General features: G+C 35.0%; 1 protein-coding gene across 2 annotated transcripts in view; it reads left to right on the plus strand.

Annotated features, from left to right (window-relative positions):
• Nucleotides 1-20,894, plus strand: part of LOC148951051 (dynactin subunit 1-like) — a 177,506-nt gene that overhangs the window by 17,737 nt on the left and 138,875 nt on the right. The gene's annotated exons all lie outside the window — the stretch shown is intronic.

Raw genomic sequence — 20,894 nt, forward strand, 5'->3', positions numbered from 1 at the left:
ACTTTTTGCCAACATCAGTGAGCTGTAAGATCATAGGCAGCTGCCCAAGTAAAGAACAATGTGGGCACAATGTATTAATTTTTTTTCTTTTTTCTTCTTCTCCATACCCTGGCGCTTTGTATTGAAGGAATTGTTATAGAAACTTTGAAGAGGGCTCATTTGATTGGAAATTGGAGTAGCTAGTGCCCTTTTTAATAGTCAAAAGTGATTGGAGGGCAACTACCATCCCCCTCCATGCCCATCATTCCCCCAAACACATCCAATCAAAAGGTTTTTATAGAAGGCATTGTTGTAGAAACTTCAAAGAAGGCTCATTTGATTGGAAATTCAAAGGGCTAGTGCCCTTTTTAATACTCAAACGTGATTGGAGGGCAACTAGCCCTCCCCATGCCCATCATTCCTCCAAACAAATCCAATCAAAATTGTGAGATAACCATTTTGTTCAGCGTAGTTGATTTCCAGATAGAAAATATTTTTTTGAGGAGTACACTCCACCACAGCCCTCAGGGCAAGGGTTTTAAGTTATGCCCTGGGGGCATATAAGGTTTTTATAGAAGGCAATCAAAATTTTTAGATAGCCATTTTGTTCAGTGTTGTAGATTTCCAGATAGAAATTATGTTTTTGAGGAGGACACTCCCCCACAGCCCTCAGGGTAAGGGTTTTAAGTTATACCCTGGGGCATATAAGGTTTTATAGAACATATTGTTGTAGAAACTTTAAAAAGGGCTAGTGGAAATTGAAATGGCTAGTGCCCTTTTTAATAGTCAAAAGTGATTGGAAGGCAACTAACACCTCTTCCACGCTCACCATGACACTCCCCCAACAGTCTTCAGGGCAAGGGTTATAAGTTATGCCCTGGGGGTATATAAGGTTTTTATTTAAATCTTTGTCATTCAAAGCGCTAGGGCTCTTTTTAATAGTTGAAAGTGATTTGAGGGCAACTAACCCCCTCTCACACCCACCTTTTCCCCTACACATCCAATCAAAATTTGTAGATAGCCATTTTATTCAATGTAGTTGAAAGTTTTGGACATCAGGTCTTTAAGGATGACAACCCATCCCCCCCACCACCCTCAGGGCATAGGTTGTAAGTTATGCTCTGGGAGCATGTAAGGTTTTTATAGAAAGCGACGTTATAAAAACATCAAAAAGAGCTCATTCAATTGAAAATAGAAAGGGCTAGTGCCCTTTTAATAGTAGAAAGTGATTGAAGAGCGACTAACCCCCCTCTCACACCCACCATTTCCCCAGACACATCCAATCAAAATTTTGATATATCTATTTTGTTCAGTGTAGTCAAAAGTTCTGGAAATTAGGTCTTTTAGGGTGATAACCCTGTCAAAGCCCTCAGTTCAAGGGTTGTAAGTTATGCCCTGGGGGCATATAAGGTTTATATAGAAAGTTGTTCTAGAAATTTCAAAAAGGGTTCATTTGATTGGAAATTGAAATTGCCTTTTTAATAGTCAAAAGTGAGTGGAGAGTAATTAACCCCCCTCTCACGCCCACCATTTTCCCAAACATTGTTCAATCAAAGTTTAGAGATTTCCATTTTTTTCAACGTAGTTGAAAGCTCTGGAAATTATGTATTTAAGGATGACAAACTCCCCAGAGTTGCCAGGGCAAAGGTTGTAAGTTATGCCCTGGGGACATATATGGTTTTTAAGGATAGAGTTGTCATAAAAACTTCAAAAGGGGCTCATTGAACTGGAAATTGAGAGGGCTAGTGCCCTTTTTAATAGTTCAAAGTGATTGGATGGTAACTAACCCCCTTCTCACGCCCACCATACCCCCAAATACATACAATCAAAATTTTCAGATAGCCATTTTGTTCAACGTAGTAGAAAGTTCTGGAAATTAGCGCTGTGAGGATGACAACTCCCTCACAGCCCTCAGGACAAGGATTTTAAGTTATGCATTGGGGGCATATAAAGTTTTTATAGAAATCATTGTCATAGAAACTTCAAAAAGGGCTTGATTGATTAGAAACTGAAATGGCTTGTGCCCTTTTTAATAGTCAAAAGTAATTGGAAGGCAACTGACACCCTTTCCACACCCACCATTTCTCCAAACACATCCAACCAAAATTTTGAGATAGCCATTTTGTTCCATGCAGTTAAAGTTCAGGAAATTATTCCTTTGAGCAGGACACTCCCCCCACAGTCTTTGGGGCAAGGGTTATAAGTTATGCCCTGGGGGCATATAAGTTTTTTATTATGCCTTCCCAAGGCCAGAACATAATTTGCACTTTACTGAAAAAAATACAAATGAATGCGCATAGTCAGTTTAATATATACACATTTATATTTATTAATCAAAGTTTAAACATTATTTGATTTAATAAAGTTAAAAAAGTAAAAACATCAAACCCACCATTTCTCCAAACACAGTGAATCAGACTGTTCTAAATGACCAGTTTGTTTAACGTAGTTTCAAGTTCTGGAAATTAGGTCTTTGAGGATGAGAACCCTCCCCCTCCAAAACCCTTAGGGCAAGGGTTGTAAGCAATGCCCTGGTTGCATATCAGGTTTAATATTTGTATGCTACAACTGTTATTACAATTACCACTAGTCCCCGGCATCACACCCATAAGAAAATCGATTTTAGTCTTCCTCAAATCTAATTTTTATTTACAAGATATTCTACCTATTCATGAGGTAGAAACTTTGTGAGTCACTGGCTGGATGCTGGTCTTCTTCATTATTCATAAAGAGAATTAGAAATCTTGTGAAAATGAAATGGCTGTGACGTTTCAGAATCCTTGCAGAATAGTTAAAATATCTAAGAGCTATGTATTTATAAAATAATTAACAATCAAAACTAGTGTTATTTTTATTCCTCGAAAATTACTGTATACAAAAGTTAGAATACAGCGTCACAAAATTTGTCATTTATCTTTGAATATTAGTGCGTCAAAAAAAAACTCCTTCAGGCAAGCTTCAGAAGTTTATTAGAACTGCAGGATGTGGCTATAGTTATCGTGAATGAAAATCAACTTATCCACTCTGTGCAGACTGAGGCCATTTCTCTTCTAAGTCACTATCATAGTCAGTATCAGGCCTACCACCAAAAATAGTCTTTCTGCAGTCACACTAGTCGCAGGAATAGACAATAACTTGCTGGCAAGTGCGGCGACGTACGAAATTTCATCGCGATTGTGTCTTCGGACCAGAAGAACGTTGCCGTCACCGTCGTCTTTGGTTTCTTCCTATGTCTTTAAAAGGATGAAGTATAGGGCAACTTGATTCCTGATTGGTACCCGCTTTTCCCAATTCGCTTCTCTTTTTTAGACAAACTTCGTATTCTCTCTTCCAGCCTTCTTTTTTCTTCAATGTTTCTTCTACCTAAAAAATCTCAAATAAAATCATATTTCACATGACCTCTTTTCTACATCACCCAAGAGGTAGAGGTAAAGGCACGTTTTTTTATAGAGGTATCGCCATTAGCCACTAATCCTCTGCTTAATTTTCATTAAGAATAATTATTGAAAATTTCAATGATTGTTTTTAAGGAAAACTGATTAAAAACAAGTTCTTACTAAGCCAAATTAAATGAATTTATATTTTTAAAAAATATTTAGTATGGTCCACTTAGCCTCCATTAGAGCCCGTGGCTTACATTTATAAAATTCACATATATTATTCATAATATTTAAAACAAAACCTCTTTTCCATACCATCCAAGAGGTAGAGATCTAGGTACGTTTTTTTAGAGGTTTTGGCAGTTTCTTTTACTTGTTAAGATTAGTCAAATATTACTTGTAAATAGTGCATGCAAGTGAGAAACTAGCAGCCAACTTACTTATTGTCTACTATAGCCACTAATCCTCTCTTTGATTTTTATTAATTATATTTACTCAATATTTACTTTCCCTTATGAAGTAACTTTAAGGGGCAAGATTATTTCTAAAATAATGTATATAAAACATGTTACAATCAGTGTAATTTTAATAAGGCATTCCAGTGTTTGAACTTTTTTAGATATTTTAAATGGCAGATCCTTAATGTAGACCAAAATATTTTGAGCCTTATAGCAGTAAGATTTTTGAATGTGTATTAAAAGTCCTGTTCACTAAAAAAGCATTGGGTGCCCATATGGGGGCATGGGGGGGCAGAGGGGGGCTCCAGTCCCCCCCTGGCTGAATGATGCTGCCTTATATTTTATTATTTGAGATTTCTATTATACAGCATTGGAAGTTACCATTAGACCAGGTAAGCCCCCCTCCTGAAATTCAGCTTATGGGCGCTCATGGTATCATCCACTAAGCATACATAAAAACCCCAGTTAGCAGTAATAAAATTTATCAATGTTAGCAGCAATTCTTACTAATATTTGTATCTTAAACGTTGTAGTTAATTTACCTTGAAAGGTATACAGATAATTTTGTCATACCTATAATACTGATTACTTGATTTTCATTGATGATTGATGGGAATGCATGGTCGTGTTCTTACAAAATACAAAATAATTCTTAAAAATCATGAACGGCTTTTAAAAAATACAAAATACTTCTTAAAAAACACAAATGTTTTTACAAAAGTGTTCAAACGAAATAAGAATTATAAAAAAAAATCCATTTAGTCTAAATCTTCTTTCTTAAGAAAATGAAAATGGATTTTTATACAGGTTCCTTTTTATTGCAGAAAAAACTTCTTTAACATCAGAATATATTGTACAAAATACTAAATCCGACAGTTACTGATAATTTTAAACTCAATACATAATTGGATGTGTTTGGGAGAAGTGCAAGCACTTTAGGTACCTGTTCCCTGCAATTTAAGGCATGATGGCCGGCTAGTACCGTTATGACTTTGTCTGTTTGGTCAAGTTCACTTCTGCATAAGTTTAGATTAAACGTAATAAACACAAAGTAAATCCACAAAATACAAAATAGTTAATACAAAATACAAAATAGTTAATACAAACTACAAATTAGTTCTTACAAAACAAACGAAAATTCATATAAATACAAATAGTACTTACAAAAGAATATCTAGCTCTTGCGGAATATATAAAAGATCTAAGAACATCCAAAATAGTTCTTAAAAAACAAAAATAATAATTATAAAGTCCAATATAGTTCTTATAATTACAAAATACCTCATACAAAATCCAAATAATGCTCTTAATGAAAATAAAATAGTTCTTAAATAATAAAAAATAGTTACAAAAATGGAAAATGATTCTTAGAAATACAAATAGCACTTGCAATAGGAGACCTAGCTCTTACAGAATATAAAAAAGATCTAACAACATCCAAAATAGTTCTTACAAAACAAAAATAGTTAATATAAAATACAAATTAGTTCTTACAATTACAAAATATCTCATATAAAAGCCAAATAATGCTCTTAATTAACATAAATAGATCTTAGAAAATACAAGAGAGCTACAAAAATGCAAAATGATCCTTAGAAAATATAAAATATGTCTTACAAAATGCGAAATAGTTCTTACAAAACAGAATAATTCTTCCAAAATACAAAACAGTTGCAACAAAATTCAATATAGTTCTTAAAAAATATAAAAAGTATTCACATAGTCCAAAATAGTTCATACAAAATAGTTTTCATGAAATAAAACATAAAACATATTAAATAAAATAAAGTATACAAATACAAAATTGTTCTTACAAATAAAAAAAAAATATTAGCTACATACTTCATACATAGATACTTCATAATAAACGCAAAATAATTCCTACAAAATAGTTCTTACAAAGACAGATAAATTTTACAAAACACAAGTATTACCTAACATATTCAATATATTTATAAAATACGAACTAGTTTCAAAATACAAAAAGTTCCATTAAAATATAGAAAAGCTGTAAAAATACAAAATATTTCTTACAAAATCGAAAATGCTATAACAGAACATAAAATAGTTCTTAGAAAATACAAAATATGATAAATATACAAAATAGCTTTAACAAAAATACTTATTACAAAGTTTCAAAATAGTATTTAAAAACCAGTTCTTATGAAATACAAAATTGTTCCTACAAAATAGAAATTAGCTCTATAATTTATACAAAATACAAAATAGACTTGTATATATATATATATATATATATATATATGTGTGTGTGTGTGTGTGTGTGTGTGTGTGTGTGTGTGTGTGTGTGTGTGTGTGTGTGTGTGTGTGTGTGTGTGTGTGTGTGTGTGTGTGTGTGTGTGTGTGTGTGTGTGTGTGTGTGTGTGTGTGTGTGTGTGTGTGTGTGTGTGTGTGTGTGTGTGTGTGTGTGTGATATATATATATATGTATATATATATATATATATATATATATGTATATATATATATATATATATATATATATATATATATATATATGTATGTATATATATGTATATATATATATATATATATATATATATTTATATATATATATATATATATATATATATATATATACATATATATATACATATATATATATATATATATATATATATATATATATATATATATATATATATATATATATATATATATATATATATATATATATATATACTATATATATATATATATATATATATATATATATATATATATATATATATATATATATATATATATACTACTACTACTGACAACAACTCACCGTAGCACTAAGCCGCCTGAGGCCAACACAGCTACGCACGCTTCTCCTCCATCCCAATCTATTCAAAGCCTCCCTTTTTACACCCGCCCACGAAGTTTCCATTTACTTTAAATCTTTCTTTATGACGTCCTCCAACCCCAGACGGGGACGACCTGCTTTCCGGTTAGCCCTAGATGGTTTGCCGAAAAGAAGAATCTTCGGCAGTCTTTCATGCTTCCTCCGCACAACGTGCCCTAATCACCTCAAACATACTTTCATTATAGCCCTAGAGCGCGGTATTGAACCACATTTTTCGTACAGCCTATTGTTTGAAATGTGGCTTATCAACCGTGTATCCGGAGTAATACGTAGGCAGGTTCTCTGGAAAACATCTAATACATATTGATCGGCTTTTCCGAGGGCCCATGCTTCAGAGTTATGTTTGACCACTGTCATTACTGTAGCTTGTAATATTCTAATCTTGATTTGCAAACTTATCCTGCTATTTTTCCAGACTTTTTTTTAACTGTGAAAAAACACCCTAAGCCTTGGGTATTCTATTTTTAACATCTTCACTGCTCCCACGATCTTTACTAATAATACTACCAAGTTAAGTGAAGCTGCCCACCTGATCAATCTTATCATTACCCAACGTCACCTTTTCATCTTCACTTATTCCTAGCTCTAGTTACTTCGTCATCTTATCATTAACTTTTAAATATGTTCTAGTACCCTGACCTCGCAAAACATCTAAAACTACATTCATTTTGCTCACACTTTCATCCAAGATGCTTAAATCATCAGCATAATCCAAGACCAGGAGACTTTTTCCTCCATATTTGATCTTCCGTGTTCTCCCATTACCTTTCCGGTGCTCCTTACCGTCAACATGATCCATATAAATGGAGATAGAGCACAGACGTGCTTAACTCATGATTTAATACGAAAACAGCTGCTAGCTTCATTTCCTACCTTAAATGCAGCAATGTTTTTCTCGTACATAGCGTTAATCACTTTAATGTATTTGTCGGATATACAGTACAAGGGTAAAATCTTTACTAAAACTCTTCTATCAAAAGAGTCGAACCCTTCCTCATAATCTATAAAACCGAGAACCAAAGGTGTTTGAGAACTCGGGCACTTCTTCAATTATTAGCCTAAAAGTGAAAATCTGGTCGACTCAACCTCTTCCTTATCTAAAACTACACTGCTCGTCTCTTAAAACTTTGTCTATGGCATCTCTCAATCTAAGAAGTATCATATTACTAAGCAATTTGCTACCCACAGAGACCAGACTAATGCCTTGATAATTACCACACTCACTTTTATCACCTTGCTTATAAAGTGGCTTAATTAAGGTTTTCCTAAAATCGTTAGGTACTTTCCCTTTTTCAAAAATAATATTCATAATCTTCAATAACTTATTTCTAACCTCAGAGCCACCATATTTAAGAAATTCATTTCCTAACCTATCAGCACCTGGGGCTTTATTATTTTTTAGTACTTTTAGTACTGTTGCTCATTCCTCCTCACAAAACAAATCTTCCTTCACATCCAAGGTATACCAAACTTTTTCATTTTCCTCTATATCTTTTCCTGCAACTCTATCTCGGTTAAGCAAATTCTTAAAATGTTCGATCCATCTCTCTTTAGATTTTCCTTGTTGCTAATTGCGACTCCATTCCTATCTTTAACTGGGCCATGTCCGGATTGACTACTCTCTCTGAATTTGTTAACGTGCCAGTACAAAATTTTAAGATTATGCCCTCTAGCTGCATTTTCAAGATCCTTGGCAACTTTATCCATGGCCTCCAGTTCACACCTCCTTAGTTCTTATTTTAATGCTTTCTCCACTTTCTTTACATTTCTTTTGTTTTCATACGATCTATTACTAAGATAATTCTTGTACAAGTCCTTTCTCCTTTCTATTAAACATAAAGCTTTTTCACTAATATTCTTAGCTGCAGTTCTAGCTTTTTTCCCTAATACACCTTCCGCAACTTCAAACAAATTATTTTTCTAAAATTATTCCAACCATCTTCCACATTATCAAATTTTAAAATCTCAAGTTTAGTATTCAACTGTTCCTGGAAAGTTTCCCTCAAATTCTCATCTTGGAGTCTACCAACATCATAACTTCCCGGGAGGTAGTTAACCTTTCAATATTTCAGCTTTAAATTAACCTTTGAGACTTCTAGATGGTGATCTTTACTTTTAACATCGATAACAGCGCTTCTATATACACTAGTATCTAGCGTTGATCCTGTCAGTCTTCGGTTTACTATAATATAATCAATGAGGCTCGCTGTCATACCATGACGTGAATACCACTTTAACTTATGAGCCATTTTATGACCAAACACTGTATTGGCTATAGCTAGATTGTTATACCTATAAAATTGCAAAAGTCTGTATCCATTACTGTTTTCTTTTCCTACACCAAATTTACCTAGGCTGGGATGCCATCTATCCCTATTTCTACCAACCTGGGAGTTAAAATCTCCCAGTAATAACATAATATTTTCACCTGGGACCTTGTCCATTTGCTCCTGTAACTGTAAGTAAAATTTATCTGAGTCCCTAGTATTTCCGTCTGTTAGTTGTATAGGGGCATCTACTGTTCTAAGTATTATCCTAAACTCTCTAGCCATAAAATGAGCAATCAGTATTCTATTATTAATACCTTCCAGCTTAAAGAAGCCTTAGCAGCTTCGTCAATCATTATCAACCCTACTCCCTGTCTATGTACCCCATCCTTCCTCCCTGGGTAAACAAATTCTATATTACCTAATTTCATGCTTCCTATCCCTAAGATATGAGTTTCTGAAACCCCTAATAAATCCAGTTCGAATCGTCTGAAGTTGTCAGTCAAAATGTCGAGACGGTAGTCATTTCTTAACGTTGTAACATTCCATGTTGCAATTTTCATATTTTTTAAATTATTGAAATTATTTTCGCCTCAGGAAAAGCAATGATCCTGGATACCAGTGCAGGACGGGGATCACATATCTTCTCAAGTCTACACGAAGCGCTTAAGCCGGCTTAGAACCGGACAGCAAAAGTCCCTGGAACCTCCAGATGAATGGAGGCTTTGAGCAATCCTGGGCCCATCTTGGTTAAAACGTGGTTGGGGATGCTCTTCTATCAACAAGAGTCGAAATCCTGCACAGACAGTCTCAAGCCTATTACCTCCGACTCATTATATATTCATGCCTACAAATATTATGCTACTACGGGGATATATATATATATATACTCCCGCGATATATATATATATATATATATATATATATATATATATATATATATATATATATATATATATATATATATATATATATAAATATATACATATATATATATATATATATATATATATATATATATATATATATATATATATATATATATATATATATATATATATATATATATATATATATATATATATATATATATATATATATATATATATATATATATATATATATATATATATATATATATATAAATATAGATATATATAACACACAATAACACAAAAATTTTATCTATACAAAATATTTCCTACAAAACCCAAAATGTTATTACAGAACATAAAATAGTTCTTAGAAACTATAAAAATTTTATCTATATACAAAATAGCTTTAACAAAACACAAAATACTTCTTACAAAGTTCAAAATAGTGTTTAAAAACTAAATCTTACAAAATACAAAATTCTTCCTACAGAATAGAAAATAGCTCTTACCAAATACAAAATAGTTTTTAAAAAGTACAAAATAGCTTCATACAAAATACAAACTAGTTCATTCAAAACCCAAAATGTATCTTATAAAATAAAAAATCATTCTTACAAAATATGCAATAAAGATCTTATTATTTATAAACAACAATAAAAACCACACTGCATTTCCATAATAAGCAAAAACAAAAGGTAAAACGACATGTATGTTTTTAGGATAGTGAAGCTTAAACCTCAAATGAATATTTCGACCCTATATCCAAGGGCTGTCCTCAGAAAAATAAAAATGAATATATACATACATATATATATATATATATATATATATATATATATATATATATATATATATATATATATATATATATATATATATATATATATATATATATATATATATATATATATATATTTGCTTTATGTATATATTTGCTTTATATAAAGCAAAAATTAAATCAAGGAGGCACACTTGTGCCTCTTTAAAGAGGCGACCCACCACAATGTTAAGTGATTTCCGGTCCTAGAGGTCGCAGAGAGACGGCGGTGATCGCATTTTGTAGCCCAAGCTCAAACTAAGAAACGTGCAAAATTTCATCCTCCTACAACTTTATCTTCATGGCGTAAACTGGGCCGGAAGTTTAGACAATCCCACCACAGCCCCCCTTTAACGTTGTCTGATTGAAATTTAGAGGTTAAGCTTTCCTAGGGCCCGGGAGCTTATCCTTGAAATTTCAGCTCAATCCGATCACTCCTTCCCTGTTTTCCGAAAACCAGATATAGCCACTTAACGTTCATTTCTCTTTTTTTTTTATTAGCCACACCTACAGGCCACAGTTGGCAACGGATCCGGGTGAATGAGGACTCATTCGAAGCTGAATTCGACCTGTTAGGGCCCTTTGATATTTTCAGACCAAAAAAATTATCCCCCGAATTTACATTTACGAAAAACCTCGTTTTCCTATAAGAGCCCATGTTAAATTTTCCCACCACATCCCCCCTTTAAGGTTGTCCGATCGGGCTGAAATTTAGAGGATAGGCTTTCCTGGAGCCTGGGAGCTTATCCTCGAAATCCTCAACGCCTCGCTCTTTACGCTAAAGTTTTTATTGTTTAAAAAAAAGATTTTTGAGAAAGTCAAACTTTAGCGTAAAGAGCGAGGCGTTGAGGAGGGCACAGCCCCTTTCATATACGGAATAATTTCTGTTCGTTTTAAGTTTTAATGCTGCTCCTTACTTTCAGATTAAAAAACTTTTTTTTTTATTTAAAGGCTGCGAAAGCGGGGGGTTTGGGGGGCTGCCTCCTAATCCCTGTACGTTTTAAGGTTCGCACTTGTAACTCAGCCTCTTTAACTCTTTAGAAAACGTAGTTTTTTTCAAATAATAGAACAATATGACAGAATTATCTGCATATCTTTCAAGATAAAATTAACAACAAAGTTTAAGAAACTAATAATAATAAGACTTACTGCTAATAATAAAATAATCGAAAAATAAACAATATTTCACCTTATTTCTGAGCAGTCTGTATATTATTTCTTGTTATTCTTAAAATTAGAGTATTTTCAAATACTCCTATGTAGATGATTAAGTAATGGTTACTTTGAAAATTGCACCAACTTGTAGCTTATTATTTCTTTAGCCTTATCTTCAAGTAAACTATTTGAATAATCTTAAGAAAAAAGTCAGGGAGTAAATTAATATCCAATTTACAATTCTTACAAATGTGACTCTATTTTATATTCTACCTTAATTCTAAACATGCTTTCAACTAATGTAATTTTCAACAGTCTCATAATTCAATCATAGCCTTATCGGTACCAGTAATAAACTCACCAAACATTATAGTTCCAGAATTGTTTTCTTAAAAATACTTCTCAAGAAATAGAACAGATATATCTGATAGATCAGCCGCATCCATATTGTTTTGATTTCTATAATAGGATAATGCAAATACATCAGCGTCCCTCAAGTTTTCTTCTATAGTTAAAGTAATGGCCACAATCAAAAGTTGTACTAACGTGAATTGCAGGTCAGTAGTAGCCATACCCTATTGATTTCAGAAAAATTAGCCTACAGTTCCTATTTTTATAGACTTATCTTGAACTATACTACATGGAAATTTATTACGAATAATTCTCAGAGGGTGACAATATTTGTTTTGTTTTGTGGCAATATTTTACAATTTACCTTAGTTCTGAATATACTTTAAACTGATGTAGTATTAACTGTACTCTAATCATATTTGACAAGTCATCGGCGTTTTCATCTCTTTGATTCCAGAAAATACATTAATTATAGGTGCTCAGTGTCTCTCTAATTCTCCTTTGTAAGTTATGAGGTAATGACCACTTTCAAAAGTTGTACTAACTTAGTAACTTATAATTTCTTTGGCCTTATCTTAAAGTAAACTACCTAGATAACCTTGAGAAAAAAGCCAAAGAGTGGTTTAATATCTTAGTTGCAACTCTTATTAATATGAATCTATTTTCTATTCTACCTTAATAATTCTAAACATGTTTTTAACTAATCTATCTATCATCTGTTTCGTTATCCAGTTTTAGCCTTATGGCTATCACCCTTAAAGTGACCAAACTTTGTATCTTCAATTTTTTTTCTTAAGGATATTTCTCAAGAATGAGAAGTCATATACGATAGGTCAGCCGAAAGTCCACTCTTGAGTCCCTCAAGAGTTTATCTGTAAGCAAAGCCTCCCAAAATTCACGTAATGACTGCTGCCTCTGCTCTGGAAAACCATATTGACTTGGAAGTAAGCTCCTAAGCATCTTTGTTGATTCCTTCTTGCGAAAAGATGACAATGCAACCCGTTCAATTTCTTTTGAAATGGGGCCTGTTAAATTGGTAAGCATGTCAAAGAGTAATTCGTGGATGTTGAACAGACACTGTACAGCAGAGTTAGGATAGCACGAAACGCTGTCCAGGTTATCTAGTCCTTTCCTGCCTCCTTTAATTCCAGACTTGTAAGAATTATGTAAAGTATCTTGTTTTTTTGCCCGTTTTGGTGATAATACTTCCTTAAAGCTTATTCTCCTTTTACTGCCTGCATGCTGTTGGATTTTTAAACTTGTTTTTTCTGATATCCTTCATGTGTCTGCTCTTGCTTGTCAGTAGTGGTCTCTATGTCAACAATTGACTGCTTAGGATTGTCAAAAAGATAGAGATCCTGTCTGTACTTATTTCTTAGACGATTATATTCTATGATTGCATCATTGTCGGCTATAATTTTTTTGGGATCCAATTCTATGAGATATAATCCAGTACTAGTCATTACTCTTGACAAGGCAACGTAAATCATTCCTGGTCCGAAACATCTATTTCCTGCATCAAATATGGCATACTCTAAGCTAAGGCCTTGTGACTTATGATTTGTAATAGCAAAAGCCAGCTGTAGTGGAAACTGTCTTCTAGTGTAATAAACTTGTTTCAGAGCTTCAAACCTCACAGGCTCACGGGATATTTCAACCAGGTTTTTATGGTTGTCAAATTGCATAACGATGCTACCTATATTACCATTTGGCAAGCATCTAAAGCCTCGGACATATCCCATTGATACATTAACTAATCCTTTGTCAACAGCTATATTTCATTGGAGCATAACTCTGGACCCAATGCACAGGACCAATGTCTTTGCTGCACCCCCTGTGAGTTTAATGTCATCAGCAAAACGGATAACATTCTTCTCAGCTTCATGCTCAATTCGCTCATCTTTAACGACTGATAAAAGTTGATCAACAGCAGTTAAGGTTCCCAAATTTACACTGTTTTTTTTTTTTTTTTTTTTTTTTGTAAAAGTAAATTATTTACCACTTTAAAATCATCATTTGTAGGCATGAGAATAACAGGAGTATTTCCTTCGCTAACCAGTTTTAAATACAAATATGAAATTTCTTCTGTCATAGCTCTTGGATAATTTCCAAATTTTCTTGCATTAAGAGAGGCGAGTTGACTTTCTACGCGTTTCCCAACTCGAATATGTGACAGAGCTTCACCATAAAGTGCGTCTGTCTTTTGTCTCATTTTAATCGTCAGTTCATCATACTGAAATTCTTCCCATAAATCAGATGATCCGATTGAACCGATACGATTTCGAATTTCAAGACGAGTCAGTGGAATATACGGTGGATTAGCTAAAACAGGTCTTAGTTGAAGAAAATCAAGGAGGCACCCTTGTTCCTCTTTAAAGAGGTGACCCACCACAATGTTAAGTGATATCCGGTCCTAGCGGTTGCAGAGAGACGGCGGTGATCGCATTTTGTAGCCTAAGCTCAAACTAAGAAACATGCAAAATTTCACCCCCCTCCGACTTTATCTTCATGGGGGAAATATGGCCGGAAGTTTCGACCCTCCCACCACAGCCCCCCTTTAACGTTGTCCGATCGGGCTGAAATTTAGAGGATAAGCTTTCCTAGGGCCTGGGAGCTTATCCTCAAAATTTCAGCTCAATCCGATCACTCCTTCTCTGTTTTCTAAAAACCAAATATAGCCACTTAATGTTCATCAAATTATTTTTTTTATCTGACACGCCTACAGGCCACACTTGGCAACGGATCCGGGTGAATGAGGACTCGTTCGAAGCGGAATTCAACCTGTTAGGGCATTTTGATATTTTCAGACCGAAAAAAAATTATCCCCCGAATTTACATTTACGAAAAACCTCGTTTTCCTATAAGAGCCCATGTTAATTTTTGAAATTCCTAAAAGCATAGTATTTCATTATTAAATTAGATCAAAATAGTCCTCTTAACCTGACAGGACCGACTGCAAGCTTCCAAAAATTCCAGGTCTTTCCCAGAAGCTTTTTTTGTCAAACACGAAAATCTTACTTTGTTTTGCTTGCGTCGAAAATAGATTGCAGAGACTATAAATAATTTAACAAGAGTATCTGATGGTAGAGTGGTCACTATTCCTGTCTTTCATGCGGAAGACCCGGATTCGATTCCCCGTTAGAGTAAATTTTTTATGTATTGAATTTAAAGTAGTATCTCTTAAATTTAAAGTTTTAAAAAGAAACTCAGTTTCTTTTTAACTCCTTTAACTCTTGGCACGATCAGCTAACAGTTAGTCAAGCAATAATAAGTAATAAACTGTACAAAAACATGCAGAAATTATTTGAAAAAACTACCTTTTCTAAAGAGTTAAAGAGGCTGAGTCGCAAGTTCGAACCTTAAAACGTACAGGGATTAGAAGGTACAGTTGGCCGGCTGCCCCCCCCCCAAAACCCTCGCTTTTGCAGCCTCTTTTGTTAAGATTTCTATTTTGGGGGTCTACCGCCCCCCTCAATCCCCGCTTTTTCCCTTGCAAAGAAATGCTTTGCAACACGAACGAAGTCTGCTTGAATTTTTTACCGTAAGAACATCCTATTGCACCTCTTTGATTAGAAACAGTACTGAGCCTGTTTGCTGGATTTTTTACAGGAGATTTTTCCCTAACCGATAACAAGCTATAATGTGATGAACTTAACAATTTTGAACAGAAGAAGGGCTCAGCATAAACAAGCAGTTTAGGTTCAGGTTCATCTATTTTTCCATCATACATAATCACACTGAATGCATAGCTATACCTGGCACAGAGACAAGTTTGTAGTTATAACTGTAACAGACTGAGTTGTCATTGCCAAATTCTCTGAAGATTTAAAAAAAAATGCCATTGAAACAGTTTTATTCGTGGTGGTACGACCAACTGATTGTAGGCTAAAGGACTTAAGAAACCTTAACAAAAGAGGCTGCAAAAGTGGGGGGTTTGGGGGGTGACAGCCCCCCAACTGTACCTCTTAATCCCTGTACGTTTTAGGGTTCGAACTTGTGACTCAGCCTCTTTAACTCTTTAGAAAACGCAGTTTTTTTTCAAATAGTCTCCGAAGAAAACACAATTAACATTTCCCATTGACAGATTGTTAGACATAATTTCGTTGAGTCGCAGGTGAATATACATCAACATCAAAGACGAAACCATACTTATCTCATCTATGATTAGTAGACGTTATCGTGATAATGTTTTTCGTAGCGTTAATAATTGTACCGTAGATAGGGGAGTGTATTTTGCTGTTGTTTGCTTGTCCACAGGCAAACTGAAGCATCTATGTATTGCCAAACCATTTATGCTACTAGCAGCAAGTCCAGTTGGAGCCATTACAACCACTGGACATGTTTCCTTACTATATTGGCTACAGGTTAATCATAGGCAGCGCAATAGCGCTGCCTAAGTAAAGAACGATGTTGCCACAATGTATTATTTATTTATTTTTCTCCATACCCGACCACTTTGTATCGAAGGAGTTGTCGTAGAAACTTCGAAAAGGGATCATTCGATTGAAAACTGGAGTGGCTAGTGCCCTTTTTAATAGTCGAAATTGACTGGAGGGCAACTAGCCCCCTTCCCCACGCCCATCATTCCCCAAAACATATCGAATCAAAATTTTGAGATAGCCATTTTGTTCAGCAGAGTTGATTCCCTGATAGAAAATATGTTTTTGAGGTGGACACTTCCCCACAACCCTCAGGGCAAGGGTTTTAAGTTATGCCCTGGGGACATATAAGGTTTTTATAGAAGGCATTGTTGTAGAAACTTCAAGAAAGGCTCATTCGATTGAAAATTTAAAGGGCTAGTGCCCTTTTTAATAGTTTAAATTTATTGGAGGGCAACTAGCCCCCCCCCCCTACGCCCATCATTCCGCCAAACACATCCAATCAAAATTTTGAGATAGCCATTTTCTTCAGCGAAGTTGATTTCCAGATAGAAAATATGTTTTTGAGGAGGACACTCCCCCCCCAATCCTTGGGGCAAGGGTTTTTGGCACAATGTCTCATTTATCATTTTTTTTCCTTTAGAGCAGGGCACTTCGTATCGAAGAAGTTGTCGTAGAAACTTCGAAAAGGGCTCATTGAATTGGAAATTGGAGTGGGTTGTGCCCTTTTTAATTGTCGAAATTGATCGGAAGGCAGCAAACACCCCTTCCACGCCCACTATATCCCGAAACACATCCAATCAAAATTTTGAGATCGCCATTTTGTTCAGCGTAGTTGATTTCCTGATAGAAATTATGTTTTTGAGGAGGACACTCCTCCACAACCTCAGGGCAAGGGTTTTAAGTGATGTCCTGGGGGCATATAATGTCTTTATAGAAGGCGTTGTCGTAGAAACTTCAAAAAAGGCTCATTCGATTGGAAATTCAAAGGGCTAGTAGTTTTTTTTAATAGTCGAAAGTCACTGGAGGGGAACTAGCCCCCCCCCCCTCGCGCATCATTCCCCTAAACACATGAGATAGCCATTTTATTCATCGTAGTTTTAAGTTTTGTAAATTAGGTCTTTGAGAATGACAACCCCCCCCTCCCCCACTGCCCTCAGGGCAAGGGTTGTAAGTTGTGCCCTGGGGGCACATAAGGTTTCTATAGAAAGCGTTGTCGTAGAAACTTCAAAACGGGCTCATTCGATTAGAAATTGAAATGGCTAGTGCCTTTTTTAATAGTCGAAAGTAATTGGAGGGCAGCTAACACCCCTTCCACGCCCACCATTTCCCCAATCACATCCAATCAAAATTTTGAGATAGCCATTTTGTTCCACGCAGTTAAAGTTCAGGAAATTATACCTTTGAGCAGGACACTCCCCCCACAGTCTTCAGGGCAAGGGTTATAAGTTATGGGCATAACTTATATAAGTTTTTATTGAAATCTTTGTCGTAGAAACTTGAAAAGGGGCTCATTCGATTGGAAATTCAAAGTTCTAGTGCCCTTTTTAATAGTCGAAAGTGATTTGAGGGCAACTAGCCCCCCTCTCTCGCCCACCTTTTCCCCAAACACATCCAATCAAAATTTTTAGATAGCCATTTTGTTCATTGTTGTGGATTTCCCGATACAAATTATGTTTTTGAGGAGGACAGTCCCCCACAGCCCTCAGGGGAAGGGTTGTAAGTTATGCCCTGGGGGCATATACGGTTTTATAGAACGCGTCGTCGTAAAAACTTCAAAAAGGGCTCATTCGATTGGAAATTGAAATGGCTAGTGCCCTTTTTGATAGTCGAAAGTGATTGGAGGGCTACTAACACCCCATCCATGCCCACCATTTCCCCAAACATATCCAATCAAAATTTTGAGACAACCATTTTCTTCCACGCAGTTATATAAATGTTTTTACTTTTATAACTTTAATATATCAAATAATATTAACATTTTGATTAGTAAATATCAGTATATGTATATTAAACTGACAATGCACATTCATTCGTATTTTTTTTAGTAAAGTGCAATTTATGTTCTGGCCTTGGGAAGGCATAGGGATTTTGAGCCCGACTTATGTTAATTTCTGCTCGTTTTAAGTTTGACTGGGTTATTTATTGTAATTTCTGTTCGTTTTGGGTTTCATTTATTTATCGATGCTTATTTGCGGTAGTTTCACGCTTGGTAAATTATTTGATTTTATTTTTGCTTATTTTTTATTTAATGGAGTTCTTTACTTTTCTTTGAAAAACTTATTTTGTGGAAAAAGTTTTTTTTAATTAATCTTTGAACAAAATTGAGTTATAAAACAATAATCTTAGCATAAAGATGCAAGATCTTAGTGCTAAAAAACAGCCCTATTGTTCTAAAAAAGCCAATGTGATAAAAGCATATAAGCCTCTAAATGTTAAGGATACCATTCCTGGCCTTTTCTAACTGGAAAATTTTAAATTCCATTCCAAGCCCTTTTTGAAATTTCTGCTACAACTTTCTATGTACACCTTATATGCCCCCAGGGCATAGCTTACAACCCTTTCACTGAGAGCTCTGAGGGGGTTATCATCCTAAAAGACCTAATTTCCAGAATTTTCAACTACGTTGAACAAAATTGATATCTCAAAATATTGATTAGATGTGTTTGGGGAAATGGTGAGCATGAGAGGGGGGTTAGTTGCCCTTCAATCACTTTCAACTATTAAAAAGGGCACTAGCCCTTTAAATTTCGAATTGAATGAGTCCTTTTTGAAGTTTCTACAACATCACTTTTTATAAAAAAAAAACCTTATATGCCCTCAGGGCATAACTTACAAACCTTGCCCTGAGGGCTGTGAGGGGGAGGGGTTATCATCCTTAAAGACCTAATTCCCAAAACTTTCAACTATGTTGAATAAAATGGCTATCTAAAAATTTTGATTTGATGTGTTTGGGGAAAAGGGGCACTAGCCCTTTGAATTTCCAATCGAATGAGCCCTTTTTGAAGTTTCTACGAAAAAAGATTTCAATAAAAGCCAAATATGTCCTCAGGGCATAACTTATAACCCTTGCCCTGAAGACTGTGGGGTGAGTGTCCTGCTCAAAGGCATAATCTCCAGAACTTACAACTGTGCGGAATAAAATTGCTATCTCAAAATTTAAATTGGATGTGTTTGGGGAAATGGTGGGCATGGAAGGGGTGTTAGTTGCCTTCCAATCACTTTCGACTGTTAAAAAGGGCACTAGCGATTTCAATTTCCAATCGAATGAGCCCTTTTTGAAGTTTCTACAACAACGCTTTCTATACAAACCTTATATGCCCCCAGGGCATAACTTACAACCCTTGCCTTGAGGGTTGTGGGGGGTTGTCTTCCTCAAAGACCTAATTTACAGAACTTTCAACTACATTGAATAAAATCGCTATCTCAAAATTTTGATTGGATGTGTTTGGGCGTGAGAGGGGGTTTTAGTTGCCCTCCAATCACTTTCAACTATTAAAAATGGCACCAGACCTTTGAATTTACAATCAACTGAGCCCTTTCTGAAGTTTCTATGACAATACTTTCTATAAAAACTTTATATGCCCCCAGGGCATAACTCAAAACCCTTGCCCTGAAGGCTGTGAGGGAGTGTCCTCCTCAAAATATAATTTCTATCTGGAAATCAACTACGCTGAACAAAATGGCTATCCCTAAATTTTTATCGGATATGTTTTGGGAAATGGTGGGCCTGGAACGGGTGTTAGTGGCCTTCTGATCACTTTTGACTATTAAAAAGGGCACAGGCCCTTCCAATTTCTAATTGAATGAGCCCTTTTCGAAGTTTCTATGAAAACTTCTTTGATACAAAGTGCCCTAGTCTAAAGGAAAAAAAAATTATAAATAGTACATTGTGCCAACATCGTTCTTATATGCCCCCAGGGTTGACCTAATTTCCAGAACTTTCAACTACATTGAATAAAATTGCTATATCAAAATTTTGATTGGATTTTTTTGGGTAAAAGGTGGGCTTGAGAGGGGGGTTAGTTGCCCTCCAATCACTTTCGACTAGCAAAAAGGGCACTATCCCTTTCAATTTCCATTCGAATGGGCCTTTTTTGAAATCTCTACGACAACACCTTCTATAAAAACCTTACATGCCCCCAGGCCACAACTTACAGCCCTTACCCTAAACGCTGCGTGAGTATTCTCCACAAAAACATCTTTTCTGTCTGAAAACTATCTTCGATGAGGAAAATAACCGTCCCAAAAAGTTGATTGGATGTGTTTGGGGAAATGATGGGTGTGGAAGGGATGTTAGTTGCCTTCCAATCACTTTCGACTATCAAAAAGGGCACTAGCCGTTCCAATTTCCGATCGAATGAG

The sequence above is a fragment of the Artemia sp. Qi Xiang Cuo genome, chromosome 6, assembly GCF_049724085.1.
Source record: "Artemia sp. Qi Xiang Cuo chromosome 6, ASM4972408v1, whole genome shotgun sequence".
Classification (NCBI taxonomy): Eukaryota; Metazoa; Arthropoda; class Branchiopoda; order Anostraca; family Artemiidae; genus Artemia; species Artemia sp. Qi Xiang Cuo.